A 21068-nucleotide genomic window follows, 5' to 3' on the forward strand; every position below is an offset into this window, starting at 1 on the left:
ACAGCCAAAAATAAATAAATTAAATAAAATAATTTTTAAAAACAGCTTTATTGAGGAATAATTGACATGTCAATAAGTAACCTATGCCTATTTAAATGTACAATTGGACAAGTATTGCCATATTTATACACCCATGAAATTGTCACACTCAAGACAGTGAACGTATTCATTACCTCACACTTTCCTTCTGCCCTTTTATAATTCTTCCATCCTGTCCCTCCCCATCTCCATCCCTTAGCAACTACTGATCTGCTTTCAGTCACTATAGATTAGTTTGCATATTCTAAAGTTTTATGTAGTGGAATTATACCGTATGTACTTTTTGTGGGGAAGGGAGAGGAGGTCTGGCTTCTTCCACTCAGCATAGCTATAACCTTGTAAACCTTTTAAAACACAGTTCACTGAAGTAGGATCTTCTCTTCAACAAAACTGATCCACCCATTTTCCCTAACAAACTTTGGCCATACTTGTGAACAATCTTCAATTACAGACATACCCTGGAGATATTTCAAGTTCCATTCCAGACCACTGCAATAAAGTGAATATTGCACTAAACTGTGTCACATAAATATTTTGGCTTCCCAGTGCATATAAAAGTTATGTTTACACTATAATGAGGTCTATTAAGCGTACAATAGCATTATGTCTAAAAAAACTAAATACCTTAATTTAAATACTTTATTGTTTTAAAAATAGTATCTTTGAAGAGCAATAAAGTGAAGTGCAATAAAACAAGGTACACCTGTATTGTATATTCCTTCCCCATCTGGGAGGTCCAGCAGGACCAAGGTTAAAAAGATGGGTGTTTTTGTTTTGGTTTGGTTTTTTTTGGCGGTATTGAGTCTTCGTGGCTGAGCGCAGGGGCTACTCTTTGCTGCCGTACGTGGGCTTCTCTTTGCTGTGGCTTCACTTGTTGCGGAGCACAGGCTCTAGGCGCTCGGGCTTCAGTAGTTGTGGCACGCAGGCTCAGAAGTTGTGGCTTGCAGGCTCTAGAGCACAGGCTCAGTAGTTGTGGTGCACTTAGTTGCTCCGCGGCATGTGGTATCTTCCCCGACCAGGGGTTGAATCCTTGTCCCCTGCATTGGCAGGCGGATTCTTAACCACTGCACCACCAGGGAAGTCCTAAAAAAGTGTTTTAAAACACGTGTCATACCTTTCCTACTAGATTGTCAGCCCCTTGGGGCAGGGAGCTATATGTTTATTTTCTAGATCTCAGCTGGGCCTAGCACTTCCTGCCTTTAGGGAGTTTATAATCTAGAAAGTGGAAACAAACCAGAAAATCAAAATAAAATGAGATAAGAGTGCTTTGTTCTCTTTGGTCTTTATGTCTCTGGCCTTTTTGTACCCACAAGTCCCCTTGTTTGGATGGTGTAGAAAGGAAACAAGAATAGCTCCATGATAGTTGGTCTCCAGAAATTTTTGGTAAATTGGAGCATTTAGTTTAGAGTTAGAAATGTTGCTTGCCATTTCAGTAAACAGCGAATGTTGCCCATGATCAAGCCATCAGCCACTATCAACTTGTGCTCTGAGGGGAATTCAGGATAAAGAGAGGATTCTGGCTCTAGATAGTTAAGATGCATATCAAACGAGTAATTTCAATGAGCCCAGACCATTTATTTATTTATTTATTTGGCTACATCGGGTCTTAGTTGAGGCATGCGGGATCTTTTGTTGCGGCACACGGGCACCTCTCTAGTTATGGCATGCAGGCTCAGTAGTTGTGGCATGTAGAGGGCTCTGGAGTGCTCAGGCTTAGTTGCCCCACGGCATGTGGGATCTTATTCCCCCGCCAGGGATTGAACTGGTATCTCCTGCATTGGTAGGCGGATTCTCGACCACTGGATCACCAGGGAAGTCCCTCAATGAGCCCAGACTCTTGCATCTTCCCATACATAGAAAAGCACTAACATCATTAACTTGAGATGTCTGTTTTTTGTAATTAGCAGTAATGTTTTGATGTTTGACTACATGTCTTTTTCTAGCAAAAACTCCTACATAACCTGGCTCCTCCCTTACCTCTTTGAAACAGTTTCTCAAAGCTATCTGAGAGTCTGTTTCCAGGCTATAGTGCTCAGTAATGTTCTTGAATAAAACATAATTCTCAACTTTTAGGTTGTGTATTTTTTCCCACTGACACCTTAATTGAACTACTGAAAATAAATTCTTTAATTTACAGGTGATCAGACAGCCCTGAAGTTCACATATGCTGACCTTCAGTGAGTAATTAATTCTGAAGGATGAATATATTCATTCACAAAAAAGTGTTGGGACTTCCGTTGTGGTCCAGTGGGTAAGACTCTGCGTTCCCAATGCAGGGGATCCGGGTTTGATCCCTGGTGGAGGAACTAGACCCCACATGCATGCCGCAACTAAGACCCGCCGCAACCAAAGTAAATACATATATTTTTTAAATAAATATTTTTTAAAAGACACTCAAACAGCCTCTGAAGAGGTACATGTGGCAAGGGGTTGAGACCTCCCAACAGCCAATACCAAGTTACTGGCAAGAAAGTGGAGCAACAGGAACTCTCATTCATTGCTTGTGGGAATACAAAATAGTACTGACACTTTGGAAGATAGTATGACAAAAACTAAACATACTCTTTTGATAGGATCCAGCAAGTGTGCTCTTTGGTATTTACCCAAATGAGGTAAAAACTTTTGTCCACATAAAAACGTGCAAACAGTTGTTAATAGCAGCCTTATTTATAATTGCCAAATATTCAGAGCAATCAAGATGTCCTTCAGTAAGTGGATAGATAAACTAACTGTGGTACATCCACAGAATGGAATATTATTCTGTGATAAAAGAATGAATTATCATGCCATGAAAAGACATGTAGGAAACTTACATAAATATTTCTAAGTGAAAGAAGCCAATCTGAAAGCCTACAAACTGTATGATTCCAACTGTGTGACACTCTGGAAAAGGCAAAACTATGGAGACATTTAAAAGATCTGTAGGGCTTCCCTGGTGGCGCAGTGGTTGGGAGTCCGCCTGCCGATGCAGGGGACGCGGGTTCGTGCCCCGGTCCGGGAAGATCCCACATGCCGCGGAGCGGCTGGGTCCGTGAGCCATGGCCGCTGAGCCTGTGCATCCGGAGCCTGCGCTCCGCAATGGGAGAGGCCACAACAGTGAGAGGCCCGCGTACCACAAAAAAAAAAAAAAAAAAAAAAAGATCTGTGGTTGCCAGAGATTTGAGAGGAGGGAGGGAGGGATGTATAGGTGGAAGACAGGGCGTTTTTAGGGCAGTGAAGCTACACTGTATTATACTGTAATGTGGATACATGTCATTATACACTTGTCAAAACCTGTAGAATGTACAACGCAAAGAGTGAATCCCAATGTAAATTATGAACGTTAATTAATAACAAGGTATCAATATTTGCTTATCAATTGTGACTAATGTACAACACTAATGCAAGATGTTAATAACAGGGGAAACTGGGGGGAGGGGGAGGGTTTTGAAAGGGGTATATGAGAACTTTCTATACTTTCTCACCCAATTTTTCTGTAAGTATAAAACTGCTCTAAAAATAAAGTGCATTAATTTTTTAAAAAGCATATGGGCAAAGTGGAATAGAAACACAAGTTAAGGACAAAAAAAGAATAATGCAAAATTTCCTATTCTTGAGAAGTTTACCTTTCTTAAATGAATAATGATGGGTATCAAATAATATTTAAAATCTAAGTGATAAAATTTACATTTTAAAATCTCTAAATTTTTAATATTATGTTAATTACATTTATTGCAAATATTTTAAATTATGATAAAATATACAAGAGTTACACAGTGTTTTTTACATTGATACATATTTTATTGAGATATAATTGACATATAATATTATATTAGTTTCAGGTGTACATCATAATGATTTGATATATGTATATATTGCAGAATGTCACCACAATAAATCTAGTTAATATCCATCCATCCATAGTAGTTTCTCAAAATTATTTTAAATGTTATGTAAACAAAAATACTTGAAGACCATCACTCCAAGTCTCTTTCATTATTTTGGAAGAAGATAGATACAGCCATAGTATTTTAGACTTCAAGTTTCATAAGGACATTTAAAAAAATAAGATTAAGAACCATGAGAAAAGAAATGGATTATATAACTCCCAAACTGTAGAGAGGTGAAATAGATTAAAACAAAAACAAAAATTCAGTCAATCTAAAAAATGTCAGTGATTAGCCCACAGTCTCCTCTTGGTTTTTGTAATTTATTATTTGTTAACAAAAATATACAATACTCGGTGTTGTATTTACATTTAGAATGTTTCAGAAGCACATTTTGCTGTTTTAAACACATCAACAGCTGCAGTAGGGATGTGGCAATTATAAAACAACCATTTTAAACATTAGCAGATTCTTTGTAGTTTTAAGGTATTTAATAATATAGAGGCTAAATTTTAACCTAGGAAAAGTATTTTTAGAATGCTGCAAGTTTATTGTAATTTATATTTAAAGGGACCAATAAGTAGTACAGTTTATGGGTGATGACTATCTCTGACACTAGCCAGGTTTTATGACTTCCCACAATTATTTAAAACATGTTTCACCTTGATGTCCACACAAATGTGTATAGAGGTTTACATTCAGATAAGTAAAAGCAGGCTCCGTAGTAAAACAGTTGGAAAGCATCAGAGTCCTTACTTCCTAACACTGAAGAGCAAGCATTTATTGAATGGTTTCTCTCTGCCAGGTATTATTCTAGTCACTCAACATGTATTAACTCAAGTCCTCTGAACTCTATGAGCTACATACTATTATTATCATCCCTATTGTACAGAGGAGGAAACTGAGGCACAGGGCAGAACCACAGTTTCAACCAAGTCAGCCTAATTCCAGAGTTTATGTCCTTAATCCTTCTGCTATATTACCTCTTGTGACAGTAAAACACACTGAGAAAGCTGTCACTAATAATAGAGAACAGATATATATTATTCACCCTTTCACAAAATCTTTTCTTCAAACTATTTAATCAGCTAATCAGGATTCTTTATTTACTTCACTAGGTCCAAATATTTGGCTTATATGATTGCTTTCACATTAATCATGCTCCAACTTCTTCCTAAACGGATTTGCCACCAGCGTTAAGTCCCTGAGCAACCTGAGAAGGGGACACTGTGTCTCAAACCTGAAGAATACTGGCAACTTTAAAACAATTAAAATTGATTAAAACATCAAAACAATTAAAAAGAGAGCCAATATATGAAGTATCTGTTTTATGTACAATTTCCCTGTCACTTAAAATTAGACCCTCATAGATGTTTCGCAAATCCTTTGTTTGCATAAGCAGAGCGATTAAACCAGTTCCAAGAAATTTTGCAGTAATTTGGATTGAGGATTAATGGATTTTTCTTTCTTAGGCATTCTTTCAAAAGAATTAACCTGTTTTGTAAGAGGAAAGCTAATAAAATGGCACCAAAAATACCTGGAATGTTTCAAATATATTTTTTAATTTATTTATTTATTTTTGGCTGCGTTGGGTCTTCGTTGCTACGTGCAGGCTTTCTCTAGTTGGTGGTGAGCTGGGGCTACTCTTCGTCGTGGTGTGCGGGCTTCTCATTACAGTGGCTTCTCTTGCTGTGCAGCACGGGCTCTAGGGAACGTGGGCTCAGTAGTTGTGGCACACTGGCTTAGTTGCTCCGCGGCACGTGGGATCTTCCCAGACCAGGGCTCGAACCCATGTCCCCTGCATTGGCAGGCGGATTCGTAACCACTGCACCACCAGGGAAGACCCTCAAGTACTAATCTCTAACCCCAATAGTTTAGTACAGTGCCTGGCATATCATAGGTATTCAATAAATAATTCTTGAATAATTGAGAGGATGAAAATCAGGCTTCTTGAATTAGAGTGTATGCAAATATTTATGCAATATACAAATGATAAACATTTTTTATAACTGTTTTCTTTGGCCCTAGTTTATTTTTAAGGGAAAAAAAATTCTTCCTAATGTTTTAAAACTCTACTCCAAGTGACTAGATTTGGGTAAAAGCTGGAACCAATTACCAGTAAACATAGAGAGAAATTTCCCTTTGAATTTAGCAAAACCTTTGTGTTGATAAAGAATGTTATTTGGGGGACTACAAGAACTTCTCTGAAGCATATGTGAGTGTACCATGAATGGATTACTTTGGTTGAACAGGAAATGTAAAGGGGTCTAAGATAAATGCATTAAACTATGATAAACAATGATAATTTCCTAAAACTAATTTAGATGGTGTAGTTAGCCCTAAATCATTTGACTCCTCTTCCCCAGAAAGTGGAAAAAAAAATAATGAAGTTTATGTAAAAAACTAATCCTTAAATTTCAGTCTGAGGCAGAGACTTAATCACATGAAATGGGGAGATGAACAATTAAGTTGTACATAAAAGTGATTTTGAATCTTAGGGATCATGAGTCTGTGCTATATATTTTAATTTTCATGGTCAGTTTTTAAATTATTAATTGGTGGTTCTAGTTGTGAATTGTTATTCATTTCCACTGGTATATCAATATTTTTAAGAAAATTCAGGTAAGATACATAAAAAGGTAAGTCTGTTTAAAGTTGATTATCTAGGGATTTCCCTGGTGGTCCAGTGGGTTAAGACTCCAAGCTCCCAGTTCAGGGCCCTGAGTTCAATCCCTGGTTGGGGAATTAGATCCCACAGGCCACAAGTAAAGACCTTGCATGCTGCAAGGAAGATCCTGCATGCCACAGCTAAGACACAGTGCAACCTAAATAAATATATTTTTTTAAAGAAACTTGATTATCTAGTTTGACACTTAAGCTGTTTGCTTTGATAATTATTTTGGATCGCAAAAAAAAAGTTTTCTTTAAATAGGTTATTGGTAACAATTGAAAAAAAGGATCTCAAAAAAGATCTGATTTTCTGATACTGGATACCATTATTGCTACTATGTATTAGCATTGCTAATATGTATCTGCTAACTTAATACTGATATATTAACATTTTAACATTATAAGGTTATCTAAGGAAGGTCCTAAAATGCAAGTTAAATGGCATTAAAATGGAATTACTATAAGCATATATGTTTGTTTATGTGTATGAGTATGTATATACTTGCCTCACTATTAAGAGATTTTCATCTTGTTTCATGAAGATCTCAAAGGGGTAACTTTCAGGTAGCTAATCTTAACCTAATATACTTTAAGATCATAAAAGCCAATTACAGTATACCTAACACTCTGAGGAAAACTGAAACATGTAAACATAAAATAACCAAGCAACCAGGTATTAATTGGATTAATTGGCTCTGTGCTTTGAATACTATTTAAATACAATATAGGTGCTTCACACCAAATTTCTACAAATGTATAGCTGAAGAAAAGAGTTAAAACATAAGGAGAGCTGCACATGAAAGGTGATGAATAAACACACATCTAATTTGGCTCCCTTGTTAAAAATACCATTAAGCAACATTTTCAATGATATTTAATTAATGCTTTCATACATATACAAGAGTAGAAACAAGAACCCACCACCTAGATTCAATGATTATCAAGATTTTACTGCAATTTATTTATCTGGTTTTTTTAAATTTTATTTTATTTATTTTTTTATATGGCAGGTCCTTATCAGTCATCAATTTTATACACATCAGTATATACATGTCAATCCCAATTGCCCAATTCATCACACCACCACCCCCAACCCCTACCACTTTCCCCACTTGGTGTCCATACGTTGGTTCTCTACATCTGTGTCTCAACTTCTGCCCTGCAAACTGGTTCATCTGTACCATTTTTCTAGGTTCCACATATATGCGTTAATATACGATATTTGTTTTTCTCTTTCTGACTTACTTCACTCTGTATGACAGTCTCTAGATCCATCCACGTCTCTGCAAATGACCCAGTTTTGTTCCTTTTTAGGGCTGAGTAATATTCCTTTGTATATATGTACCACAACTTCTTTATCCATTCGTCTGTTGATGGGCATTTAGGTTGCTTCCATGACCTGGCTATTGTAAATAGTCCTGCAGTGAATATTGGGGTGCATGTGTCTTTTTGAATTATGGTTTTCTCTGGGTATTGCCCAGTAGTGGGACTGCTGGGTCATACGGTAGTTCTATTTTTAGTTTATTAAGGAACCTCCATACTGTTCTCCATAGTGGCTGTATCAATTTACATTCCCACCAGCAGTGCAAGAGGGTTCCCTTTTCTCCACACCCTCTCCAGCATTTGTTGTTTGTAGATTTTCTGATGATGGCCATTCTAACTGGTGTGAGGTGATACCTCATTGTAGTTTTGATTTGCATTTCTCTAATAATTAGTGATGTTGAGCAGCTTTTCATGTGTTTCTTGGCCATCTGTATGTCTTCTTTGGAGAAATGTCTATTTAGGTCTTCTGCCCATTTTTGGATTGGGTTGTTTGTTTCTTTAATATTGAGCTGCATGAACTGTTTATATATTTTGGAGATTAATCCTTTGTCCGTTGATTCGTTCGCGAATACTTTCTCCCATTCTGAAGGATGTCTTTTCGTCTTGTTTATGGTTTCCTTTGCTGTGCAAAAGCTTTGAAGTTTCATTAGGTCCCATTTGTTTATTTTTGTTTTTATTTCCATTACTCTAGGAGGTGGATCAAAAAAGATCTAGCTGTGATTTATGTCAAAGAGTGTTCTTCCTATGTTTTCCTCTAAGAGTTTTATAGTGTCCGGTCTTATATTTAGGTCTTAAATCCATTTTGAGTTTATTTTTGTGTATGGTGATAGGGAGTGTTCTAATTTCATTCTTTTATATGTAGCTGTCCAGTTTTCCCAGCACCACTTATTGAAGAGACTGTCTTTTCTCCATTGTATATCCTTGCCTCCTTTGTCATAGATTAGTTGACAATAGGTGCATAGGTTTATCTCTGGGCTTTCTATCTTGTTCCATGGATCTATGTTTCTGTTTTTGTGCCAGTACCATATTGTCTTGATTACTGTAGCTTTGTAGTATAGTGTGAAATCAGGGAGTCTGATTCCTCCAGCTCCTTTTTTTCCCCTCAAGACTGCTTTGGCTATTCGGGGTCTTTTGTGTCTCCATACAAATTTTAAGATTTTTTGTTCTCGTTCCATAAAATATGCCATTGGTAATCTGATATGGATTGCATTGAATCTGTACATTGCTTTGGGTAGTATAGTCTTTTTCACAATATTGATTCTTCCAAACCAAGAACAAGGCATATCTCTCCATCCATTAGTATAATCTTTAATTTCTTTCCTCAGTGTCTTATAGTTTTCTGCATACAGGTCTTTTGTCTCCCTGGGTAGGTTTATTCCTAGGTATTTTATTCTTTTTGTTGCAATGGTAAATGGGAGTGTTTCCATAATTTCTGTTTCAGATTTTTCATCGTTAGTGTATAGGAATGCAAGAGATTTCTGTGCATTAATTTTGTATCCTGCAGCTTTACCAAATTCATTGATTAGCTCTAATAGTTTTCTGGTGACATCTTTAGGATTCTCTATGTATAGTATCATGTCATCTGCAAATAGTGACAGTTTTACTTCTTCTTTTCCAATTTGTAGTCCTTTTATTTCTTTTTCTTCTCTGATTGTCGTGGCTAGGACTTCCAAAACTATGTTGAATAATAGTGGTGAGAGTGGACATCCTTGTCTTGTTCCTTATCTTAGAGGAAATGCTTTCAGTTTTTCACCACTGAGAATGATGTTTGCTGTGGGTTTGTCATATATGACCTTTATTATGTTGAGGTAGGTTCCCTCTATGCCCACTTTCTGGAGAATTTTTATCATAAATGGGTGTTGAATTTTGTCAAAAGCTTTTTCTGCATCTATTGAGATGATCATATATTTTAAAATATATTTTATATTTATAAAATATATAAAATGATATATATTATTGGGCTTCCCTGGTGGCGCAGTGGTTGAGAATCCGCCTGCCGATGCAGGGGACGTGGGTTCGTGCCCCGGTCTGGGAAGATCCCACATGCCACGGAGCCGCTGGGCCCGTGAGCCATGGCCGGTGAGCCTGCGCATCCGGAGCCTGTGCTCCACAACACGAGAGGCCACAACAGTGAGAGGCCCGCGTACCAAAAAATATATATATATATATATTATTATATATATAGACATAATATATATAATATATATATAATATATATTATTGCATTTCAGTTATTGTAATAAATATAAATATTTATTTATATTTTTTATATATTTTATTCTTCAGTTTGTTAATATGGTGTATCACATTGATTGATTTGCATATATTGAAGAATCCTTGCATCACTGGGATAAATCCCACTTGATCATGGTGTATAATCCTTTTAATGTGTGGTTGCATTCTGTTTGCTAGTATTTTGTTGAGGACTTTTGCATCTATATTCATCAGTGATATTGGTCTGTAATTTTCTTTTTTGTAGTATCTGTCTGGTTTTGGTATCAGGGTGATGGTGGCCTCACAGAATGAGTTTGGGAGTGTTCCTTCCTCTGCAATTTTTTGGAAGAGTTTGAGAAAGATGGGTGTTAGCTCTTCTCTAAATGTTTGATAGAATTCACCTGTGAAGCCATCTGGTCCTGGACTTTTGTTTGTTGGAAGATTTGTATTCACAGTTTCAATTTCATTACTTGTGATTGGTCTGTTCATATTTTCTATTTCTTCCTCGTTCAGTCTTGGAAGGTTATACCTTTCTAAGAATTTGTCCATTTCTTCCAGGTTGTCCATTTTATTGGCATAGAGTTGCTTGTAGTAGTCTTTTAGGATGCTTTGTATTTCTGCAGTGTCTGTTGTAACTTCTCCTTTTTCATTTCTAAGTTTATTGATTTGAGTCCTCTCCCTCTTTTTCTTGATGCGTCTGGCTAATGGTTTATCAATTTTGTTTATCTTCTCAAAGAACCAGCTTTTAGTTTTATTGATCTTTGCTATTGTTTTCTTTGTTTCTATTTCATTTATTTCTGCTCTGACCTTTATGATTTCTTTCCTTCTGCTAACTTTGGGTTTTGTTTGTTCTTCTTTCTCTAGTTCCTTTAGGAGTAAGGTTACATTGTTTATTTGAGATTTTTCTGTTTTCTTGAGGTAGGCTTGTATAGCTATAAACTTACCTCTTAGAACTGCTTTTGCTGCACCTCATAGGTTTTGGATCCTCGTGTTTTCATTGTCATTTGTTTCTAGGTATTTTTTTATTTCCTCTTTGATTTCTTCAGTGATCTCTCGGTTATTTAGTAACATATTGTTTAGCCTCCATGTGTTTGTATTTTTTACGTTTTTTTCCCCTGTAATTCATTTCTAATCTCATAGCATTATGGTCAGAATAGATGCTTGATATGATTTCAACTTTCTTAAATTTACTGAGGCTTGATTTGTGACCCAAGATGTGATCTATCCTGGAGAATGTTCTGTGCACACTTGAGAAAAAAGTGTAATCTGCTGTTTTTGGATGGAATGTCCTATAAATATCAGTTAAATCTATGTGGTCTATTGTGCCATTTAAAGCTTCTGTTTCCTTATTTATTTTCATTTTGGATGATCTGTCCATTGGTGTAAGTGAGGTGATAAATTACCTCACTATTATTGTGTTACTGTCAATTTCCTCTTTTATAGCAGTTAGCAGTTGCCTTATGTATTGAGGTGCTCCTGTGTTGGGTGCATATATATTTGTAATTGTTATATCTTCTCTTGGATTGTACTCTTGATTATTATGTAGTGTCCTTCCTTGTCTCTTGTAATATTCTTTATTTTAAAGTCTGTTTTATCTGATATGAGTATTGCTACTCCAGGTTTCTTTTGATTTCCATTTGCATGGAATAGCTTTTTCCATCCCCCTCACTTTCAGTCTGTATGTGTCCCTAGATCCAAGTGGGTCTCTTGTAGACAGCATATAGATGGGTCTTGTTTTTGTATCCCTTCAGCAAGCCTGTGTCTTTTGGTTGGAGCATTTAATCCATTTATGTTTAAGGTAATTATTGATATGTATGTTCCTATGACCATTTTCTTAATTGTTTTGGGTTTGTTTGTTTTTGTAGGTCCTTTTCTTCTCTTGTGTTTCCCACTTAGTGAATTTCCTTTAGCATTTGTTGTAGAGCTGGTTTGGAGGTGCTGAATTCTCTTAGCTTTTGTTTGTCTGTAAAGCTTTTGATTTCTCCATCAAATATGAATGAGATCCTTGCAGGGTAGAGTGATCTTGGTTGTAGGTTCTTCCTTTTCTTCACTTTAAATATATCATGGCTTGTAGAGTGTCTGCTGAGAAATCAGCTGTTAACCTTATGGGAGTTCCCTTGTATGTTATTTGTCATTTTTCCTTTGCTGCTTTCTATAATTTTTCTTTGTCTTTAATTTTTGCCAGTTTGATTACTATGTGTCTTGGCATGTTTCTCCTTGGGTTTATCTTGTATTGGACTCTCTGCACTTCCTGGACTTGGGTGACTATTTCCTTTCCCATGTTAGGGAAGTTGTGGGGTTTTCTTGTTTTTTTTTTTTTTGCGATATGTGGGCCTCTCACTATTGTGGCCTCTCCCACTGCCGAGCACAGGCTCCAGATGCACAGGCTCAGCGACCATGGCTCACAGGCCTAGCCGCTCCGTGGCATGTGAGATCTTCCCAGACCTGGGCACAAACCCGTGTCCCCTGCATCGGCAGGCGGATTCTCAATCAGTGCACCACCAGGGAAGCCCTGTTAGGGAAGTTTTTGACTATAATCTCTTCAAATATTTTCTCGGGTCCTTTCTCTCTCTCTTCTCTTTCTGGGACCCCTATAATGTGAATGTTGTTGCATTTAATGTTGTCCCAGTGATCTCTTAAGCTGTCTTCATTTCTTTTCATTCTTTTTTCTTTAGTGTGTTCCACAGTATTGGAACACCACCATTCTGTCCTCCAGGTCACTTATCCGTTCTTCTGCCTCAGTTATTCTGCTATTGATTCCTTCTAGTGTAGTTTGCATTTCAGTTATTGTATTGTTCATCTCTGTTTGTTTGTTCTTTAATTCTTCTAGGTCTTTGTTAAATATTTATTGCGTCTTCTTGATCTTTGCCTCCATTCTTTCTTTTTCCAAGGTCCTGGATCATCTTCACTATCATTATTCTGATTTCTTTTTCTGGAAGGTTGCCTATCCCCACTTCATTTAGTTGTTTTTCTGGGGCTTTATCTCGTTCCTTCATCTGGTACATAGCCCTCTGCCTTTTCATCTTGTCTACCTTTCTGTGAATGTGGTTTTTGTTCCACAGGCTGCAGGATTGTAGCTCTTCTTGCTTCTGCTGTCTGCCCTCTCCTTATCTGTTTTTTTCCTTTTTTCTTATTTTCTTAGCTGAGGTTGATTTATTTTAATGTAAATCATAGGGCTTCCCTGGTGGTACAGTGGTTAACAATCTGCCTGCCAGTGCTGGTCAGGGAAGATCCCACATGCTGAGGAGCAACTAAGCCCGTGCACCACAACTACTGAGCCTGCACTCCAGAGCCCTTGAGCCACAACTACTGAGCCTGCGTGCCACGGCTACTGAAGCCCACATGCCTAGATCCAGTGCTCTGCAACAAGAGGAGCCACCGCAATGTGAAGCCCGTGCACCACAACAAAGAGTAGCCCCTGTTCGCTGCAACTAGGGAAAGCCCATGCCCAGCAATGAAGACCCAACACAGCCAAAAATAAATAAATTAAATAAATAAAATTATTTTTAAAATAAAATAAAATAAAATAAATCATAGACAGCATGCCATTTTGCTTCTCTATACTTCAAAATACATTTGTTAAAAAAATGGACATGATGCTGTTATCACATCTAAAAAAACCAATAATTATTTGGTATTATTTTATATGTGGTTCATAACCAAATTTTCCCAGTTGGCTCTCAAATGTCTTGTTTAATTGGTTTATTAAATTGGGGTCCAAACAGCATCAATGCAAGTGATTTGGATGTCATGTCACAGAAGAGTCTTTTAATTTAGAACAGCTCTTCCTTCCACACTTTTTCCCCCTATGGTATTGATTTATTACAAGAACCATTTCAGTTGTCCTTGAGAATGTTGCATATTCTATATTTGTAAATTTGCTCCCTTGAGTGTCATTTAACTTCTCCCTTCATCCTCTATATTTCCCATAGTTTGAAGTTTGTGCTGTAGATTTGATGAGATTCCAGGTTATCTTTTTTTTGGAAGAAAACTTCATGGTGCTTTGTGCTTCATACTATACCATGTTGAAAGTCCTACAATGTCTGGTTGTCCCACACTTAATAATGCTAAGATTAACAATGATTTCAGGTACTGACACATTAAGCCCTCCTCTCATCTAATGGTTTTATACACTGATGATCATTGCCTAAACCAATTCTTTTGTTTGGGATTACAAAATTGTTATTTTCTAATCCTATCGTTCATGAAGAGCCACACATCTCCTCTTATAGTTCATGTAGCTGGGCAAATTTTTTCCCCTAACTCTGGCAGATAGCTGGAGCTTTGTTCTTTGCAGAGAGTAAAACAGGGGTTTTACTGGCTGGGATGATACCAGTTACAGTCAAGGGTGTGCATGGGTAACAGACTGAAAATTGTGTTTGAGTGAATGTTTGCATGTAGAATGCTGAGACCCTCAACATTTTCCCAACCACATGACTCCAAGAGATTGGAGACATTTTTCTGAGGAATCTGATCAGCCCAAGAGAAAACATTTAAATATACTGGTATTGGGGTTTCCCAGCAGCAAAGCCAGATCATCCTACAATGTACCTCACATTTAATAACCCCTTTATGTGCTCAGAGTGTCCAACTGTATTTTTAGCCTCTCACTCTTAAACATGAGCAGAAAACTAAAGATTACCTTCTTTCTGAAGAAAGCTTCTAAGAAATAACACACAAAAATGGAATTGGAAGAAAACGGTGGTTATACACAGAGGACAGTTTCAAAAACAAGCAAACAGAAACCCTATGATTAATATTTTCAGAGTGTTAAGAGAATATATGGCATTATTGAAACAGCAACAGAATACAATAAAAAATAAAGTGTCAGAGAGCAAAAAGAGCTCTTGGAAATTTTTAAATGTTAGCAGAAATAAATTCAATAAAAGGATTAGATAATGTTAAGGAAATCTTCCAGATAATGGGCAAAAAGACAAGAGGTGGAATATTTGAGAAAACAGGTAAGACAGGTAAACAGGTAAGACAACATCAATATATAAGGGATTCCAGAAAGAAAGAACAGAGAAAATGAAGGGGAGGAAATAACCAAATAATTTAAGAAAATATCCCAAAATTGAAGGACAGAGGTTACTAGGCTGAAGGGTCCCATTGTAAGATCAGCATAATGGATGAAAATAAACCCATTCTAAGTATACTTTGGAACATACTTATACTAAGAAGTATCCATTGTTTATCTAAAATTCAAATTTAAATGGGCATCCTGTATTTGATCTGGGAAACCTACATTGACCTTATCATTACCAATAGTGGCAATTCCTCATAATTTCTATTTCGAACAATCATCTTGGACCACCACTTTCCATCTATTGAACTTTTTCTAGTATTCCAAACCCAACAATCATTCAATTCTATAGGTATCTATAATGCATTTATCCTAACACATTTTCACTATCATTTACTGCCCCCCCAAACCCTCATGTTCTTCTTTACCTAGCTTAAATTTCATGGTTAATAAGTTATATTCACTCCTTCACACACATCCTAAATTCCCTTGTTCCTCTTTTGCTTTTGAATTTGCTTGGCTAAATCACAGCCCTGGTTCAATTCAATATTATACCTGTATAACTGAATGTGGCTGGGGAAACACACACATACATACACACACAAACAGAAAGTCCAATTTAAATTTAAGACCACAGACCTCATGATATGCCCCTGATGCAACTATATCATATTATATTTCCTTAGACCAATAGTTCTCAAAGTGTGGTCCTCTGGCCAGCAGTACCAGCTTTATCTGGGAACTTGTTAGAAATGGAAATTCTTGGTTGGGTTCCACCCCAGACCTGAATTAGAAAATCTGAGACTGGGGCCCAGTTCCCTGTGGTTCAATAAGCTTTCCAAGTGAGTCTGATATGCCTGGTCTCAAATTTTAGCTTGTAAAAGAATCACCTGTAAAGCTTGTTAAAAACCAGATTGCTGTACCCCACCCTTGGAGTTTCTGATTCAGGTCTGGGTGAGGACCAAAATTTTGCATATTTAACCAAGTAATGCTGTTGTTGAGCCAGGGACCACACTTTGAGAACCTGTCCCTATACCAATCATTCTTACTTTTGAAAGATTAACTTTTTTCTTTCTCTTCAAACTTCCTGCATCTGCTCCCTAAACTGACTCAGCTGATGACCCTGATTAGCACTTCACTGGCAGAATATAAAAGCAATCAGAATAGAACTTCCCACGCACACACCTATCACATCCACCTCCCTATTATGCATTTTTTTTTTTTTTTTTGACGGTACACGGGCCTCTCACCGCTGTGGCCTCTCCCGCTGCGGAGCACAGGCTCCGGACGCACAGGCGCAGCGGCCATGGCTCACGGGCCCAGCCGCTCCGCGGCATGTGGGATCCTCCCGGACCGGGGCACGAGCCCGTGTGCCCCGCATCAGCAGGCAGACTCTCAACCACTGCACCACCAGGGAAGCCCCCTATTATGCATTTATACTTACATACACTACCTTATCTCCAGTTACTGGAGGCAAACGCTCCATATTTCTATTTAATGCAAGCCTTTCCACTTGGGCACTAGATCCCATCACCTCTGGCCTACTTAAGGAAATAAATTTAGTTAATTCTCCAATCTCCTTCCAACATCATCAAAATATCCCCCTTTATTGGATCCACATTAACATTCAAAAATGCTGTTATTTCTTCCCTTGTCAATACCCCACCCCCATTCCAAACTTTTTTCTTTTTAAAAATTTTTTTAAATTTTTAAAAATTTTTTTATATTGGAGTATAGTTGATTAACAATGTTGTGACAGTTTCAGGTGTACAGCAAAGTGATTCAGTTATACAAGTACATGCGTCTATTCTTTTTCAAATTCTTTTCCCATTTACCAAACTATTTCTTGAGCTCATTTCTCATCTTCCTTTTTAATAAAACTCCATAAAGGAATTGTATTTGTTCTTTCCACATTTATCTCTTCCCATTCCAAACAGTGATACCTAAACTGAGATTTGAAGGGTCCATAGGGGATGGCTGGGTGTAGGAGGTGGGGCTGTGTTCAGAAAAGCTTCCTAGGAAGAGTGTAAGGGGGCAGGAATGAAGGAGAGGAAAATAATGGGAGATTAAGCTGGAAAGAAACAGGGACTAGAAAAACCACATTAAGGTATCTAGACTATTCTTAAACCAATTTGGTGCTATTAAAGGTTTTTTGTAAAGTGCTTGAATTGCATGATCAGATTTTCATCTTGGAAAGATCACTGGCTATGATATGGAAGGGGGATTGATAATGAAATTAATATTTAGAAGACCAATTAAAAGTCTGTTACAGTACAGATGAATTAAATTGAGTTAGTGGCAGTGGGAATGGCGGGTACCAGGATTCTTTGAGAGACATTTGGAAGAGTATGGAGAGGACTTGGCACTTGCATTTGTCTATTTTATTTCTCTGCACTGAAAGGGGCTGGAGTAGATTTTCTAGAAAAAATAATAATATGTGAGGCTTCAATATCAGTGTTCCAAACACATATAATAAATTTTTGGATGAAGTACTCTTCATTTGTAAAAAGTTACTTGGTTTTCCATAGCTAGCAGAGCCTGTTAACACGTAACTATTAATTAGAATCCAATTGATACCTTTCCCACTTATCTAAAGAAGTGACCCTATGATCTAAAGTGGAAAGTTGTTTTTAACATAATGACATGCCAAATCATAGACTTTCATTTACAGCTAAGGTTAAGAACTATTTACAGTAAATTTTCAAGTTGTGAACGTTCAAAGATGCAAACCTGTGTTCACACGTCCAATCACGTAAGTTAGTTCACATGTCTGGCCTACATTGTCACGTGCATGCATCCTCTACAGGTGGTTGTGCTTTTGTGTACTTACTTTGTGTAGCTTACTAATGAAGACCTGATGGAATTGTAGGCCCAGAGAAAGGACGAAGAGAGACAAGAGGAAGAAGTAGCTGAAGAACTAAAGAGATTCACTATGCAGGAAATGGCAGGCGGATTGTCTTTATTTGAGGAGGCACTATTAGTTTTTTTTTGGTGTTGTTTTAATTTATTTTTGGCTGTGTCAGGTCTCAGTTGCCACACGTGGGATCTTTTGTTGCGGCACACGGGCTTCTCTCTAGTTGTGGTGCATGGGCTCAATAGTTGTGGCGTGCCTGCATAGTTGCCCCACAACATGCGGGATCTTAGTTCCCTGACCAGGGATTGAACCCGCATCCCCTGCATTGGAAGGCGGATTCTCAACCACTGGACCTCCAGGGAAGTCCCAAGGCACTGTTAGTTTTTGAGGCATGGGACCAGAACATAGAATGGTACACGAAGTTTGCAGCAGCCGTTCAGAATGCAATCCAGTGCTACAGTGCTATCATCTATGACGAGAAAAAATGAGCCACTACCCAGACATCACTGGATCGTTTTTTCAAGAGGGTAGATAGAATTGAATCCAGCAAGGAACCAGAACCTGTGCTGTCAACGTCAGGCGTGAGTGAAATTGCAGCTTGCCCTCTGTCCCCTATTGCTGACGATCCTTCAGCTCTACCTTCACCCACCTCCTCTCCCTCCTCCAGTCAGTAACTCTTCTCGCCTGTTCCCTCGATGCCAGCCCCTGTATACCAGCTGTTGTGCTGTACTTTTCATGGTACTGCACTGTAAGATTAAAAATGTTTTCTTTATTTTTATTTTTATTTTTTGCGCGGTAGGTGGGCCTCTCACTGTTGTGGCCTCTCTCGTTGCAGAGCACAGGCTCCGGACGCGCAGGCGCAGCGGCCACGGCTCACGGGCCCAGCCGCTCCGCGGCATGTGGGATCTTCCCAGACCAGGGCACGAACCCGTATCCCCAGCATCGGCAGGCGGACTCTCAACCACTGCGCCACCAGGGAAGCCCTGTGTTTGTTTTTTATGTATTATTTGTGTGAAAAGTATTATAAACTTATTACCCTATATAGCCGATTGTGTTAGTTGGGTACCTAGGCTTTGTTGAACTTACGAACAAATTGGACCTATGAACACGGTCTCAGAATGGAACTCGTTCGTATGTAGGGGACTTACTGTTCCCATAACCTCCTAAGAGAGCTGTTAAGAATTAGTAACCTTACTGCAGTTTACAGAGCTCTCCAGAATTCTGCCGAGTCTGGCTATTGCTGCAAGTGCAAAGTGTCTATTCTAAGAGCTCATATGCAGGTAGTTGAAATTTCCAAAATTTTTAGGAAGGATACTTTGTTATCATTAGTGTTGCCTGGAATTGGACATTGTTTCCCATTGTCAATGCTTTTCAGTGATTCATTATTTTTACTTTTGCCTTTTTTTTTGGCCGTGCCACACAGCTTGTGGGATCTTAGTTCCTGGACCAGGGACTGAACCCTGGCTCCGGCAGTGAAAGCACTGAGTCCTAAACACTGGACCGCCAGGGGATTCCCACTTTTGCTTTATTTTTAATTTGTTGTCGGTCATTTGGTTAAGGGCCACAAAGAAATATTAAGTTGAGAACTTCTGATCTCAATTCTAGAGTCTTCATGGGATTATAGAAATGGGAATGAGCTTATAAAATTTAGTTCTACTCTTACTTTCTAGCAAAAAATGAATTTCAAGCTAATAAATTTGTACAGAACATAAATTTTAAGACAAAAAACATGACAAGTGGTTAAATATTTCTCCCTTTACTCCCACTATACATATTAGACTGTTTCCAAGGCTTACTATCTTAAGGAAAATATGAGTAATTTATTAGTTAACCATCTGTTAGTATGAATACCTATTAAGAGGAAAATAATTCAATAGATTTTTATGATTTGTATTTTGAATTTTAATAGAAGTATATGATAGAAAATGTAAAAGGTACAACAGTACACAGTGAAAAATAAGTCTCCCTCTCACTCCTGTGCTCAACCCATCTTATTCCCTCTCTTCTTAAAGAGAGCCTCTCTTTCCAGTTTTTTATGTATCTTTTCAGGTATCTGGGCCTTTGGGATGAAACAAGGTTCCTCTGAACAAGACTCCTCAACATATGGTCAAGACAAAACCACTACAGATACATATCTGGGCCATCCACATCTAAGTTAAAAAAAGAAATACCCTGTACAATGGCAGCAGGGATCTTAGTAATTTGTGAGAACATAAGCAAAGCTGCAAATGTCAGGGATGTTCATTACAACAGGTAGGACAGTTTCTTGGTTAAAAAAAAGTCTATAGATATACCAATTCAATAAATATTTATTAAGAGCTATTATGTATCAATATAAATTTCCAGTAAATGACTATTATGGAATCTAAGTTTTATGGATACTTTGTCAGATTTAAAATAACCACACAATTTCATAAGTCATTATTATCATTTTCACCTTATGTGAACATGATCTAGTAGCTTTTAGTTCATTTTCAATTATTTTTCACCATTCAAAATAAAACAAACTCAAATTTTATTTTAAAATAGAATTTATTGAATACCATAGTGAATTCAATACATTAAAAAAAAACTTTTTCTTGTCAGTATTGGCACATAATGAAGAGTTTTAAAGCACTGCCAAATTAGCACTTCAAAAAATTTTAAATCATGTTCCATAAAAAAATAAAGCCTAGTAGTGCTATAAAAGTACTAATTTACACTAACATATCAAACTGTTAAAAGAATTTCACACTCAAACCTCCATCTAAGAAGTAAAAATTCAATCATGTACTTTTAAAAAGGTTCTCATATGATCAAAAGACAACAGAAGGTATAAAACAAGCAAAACCCACCTAATTTACATTGACTTGTCTCATTGGGAAATCTCAAGGCTAACCAGATAAACTTTAGATACTGAAAAAAAATCCATGTTCCAAAGGAAAATAAGTTGTTTACTTTTTATGCCTAATCAAAGAAACAAATCATGACATTAAATATTCCACATTTTTTTCTTTTAGTTGTCCCTTAATTGGAAATAATGTAGGACTATTCTAAAAAATTTAGTTAAAAAAATTTTCGCCAATGAACATTTTCTTAG

The sequence above is a fragment of the Kogia breviceps genome, chromosome 3, assembly GCF_026419965.1.
Source record: "Kogia breviceps isolate mKogBre1 chromosome 3, mKogBre1 haplotype 1, whole genome shotgun sequence".
NCBI lineage: Eukaryota > Metazoa > Chordata > Mammalia > Artiodactyla > Physeteridae > Kogia > Kogia breviceps.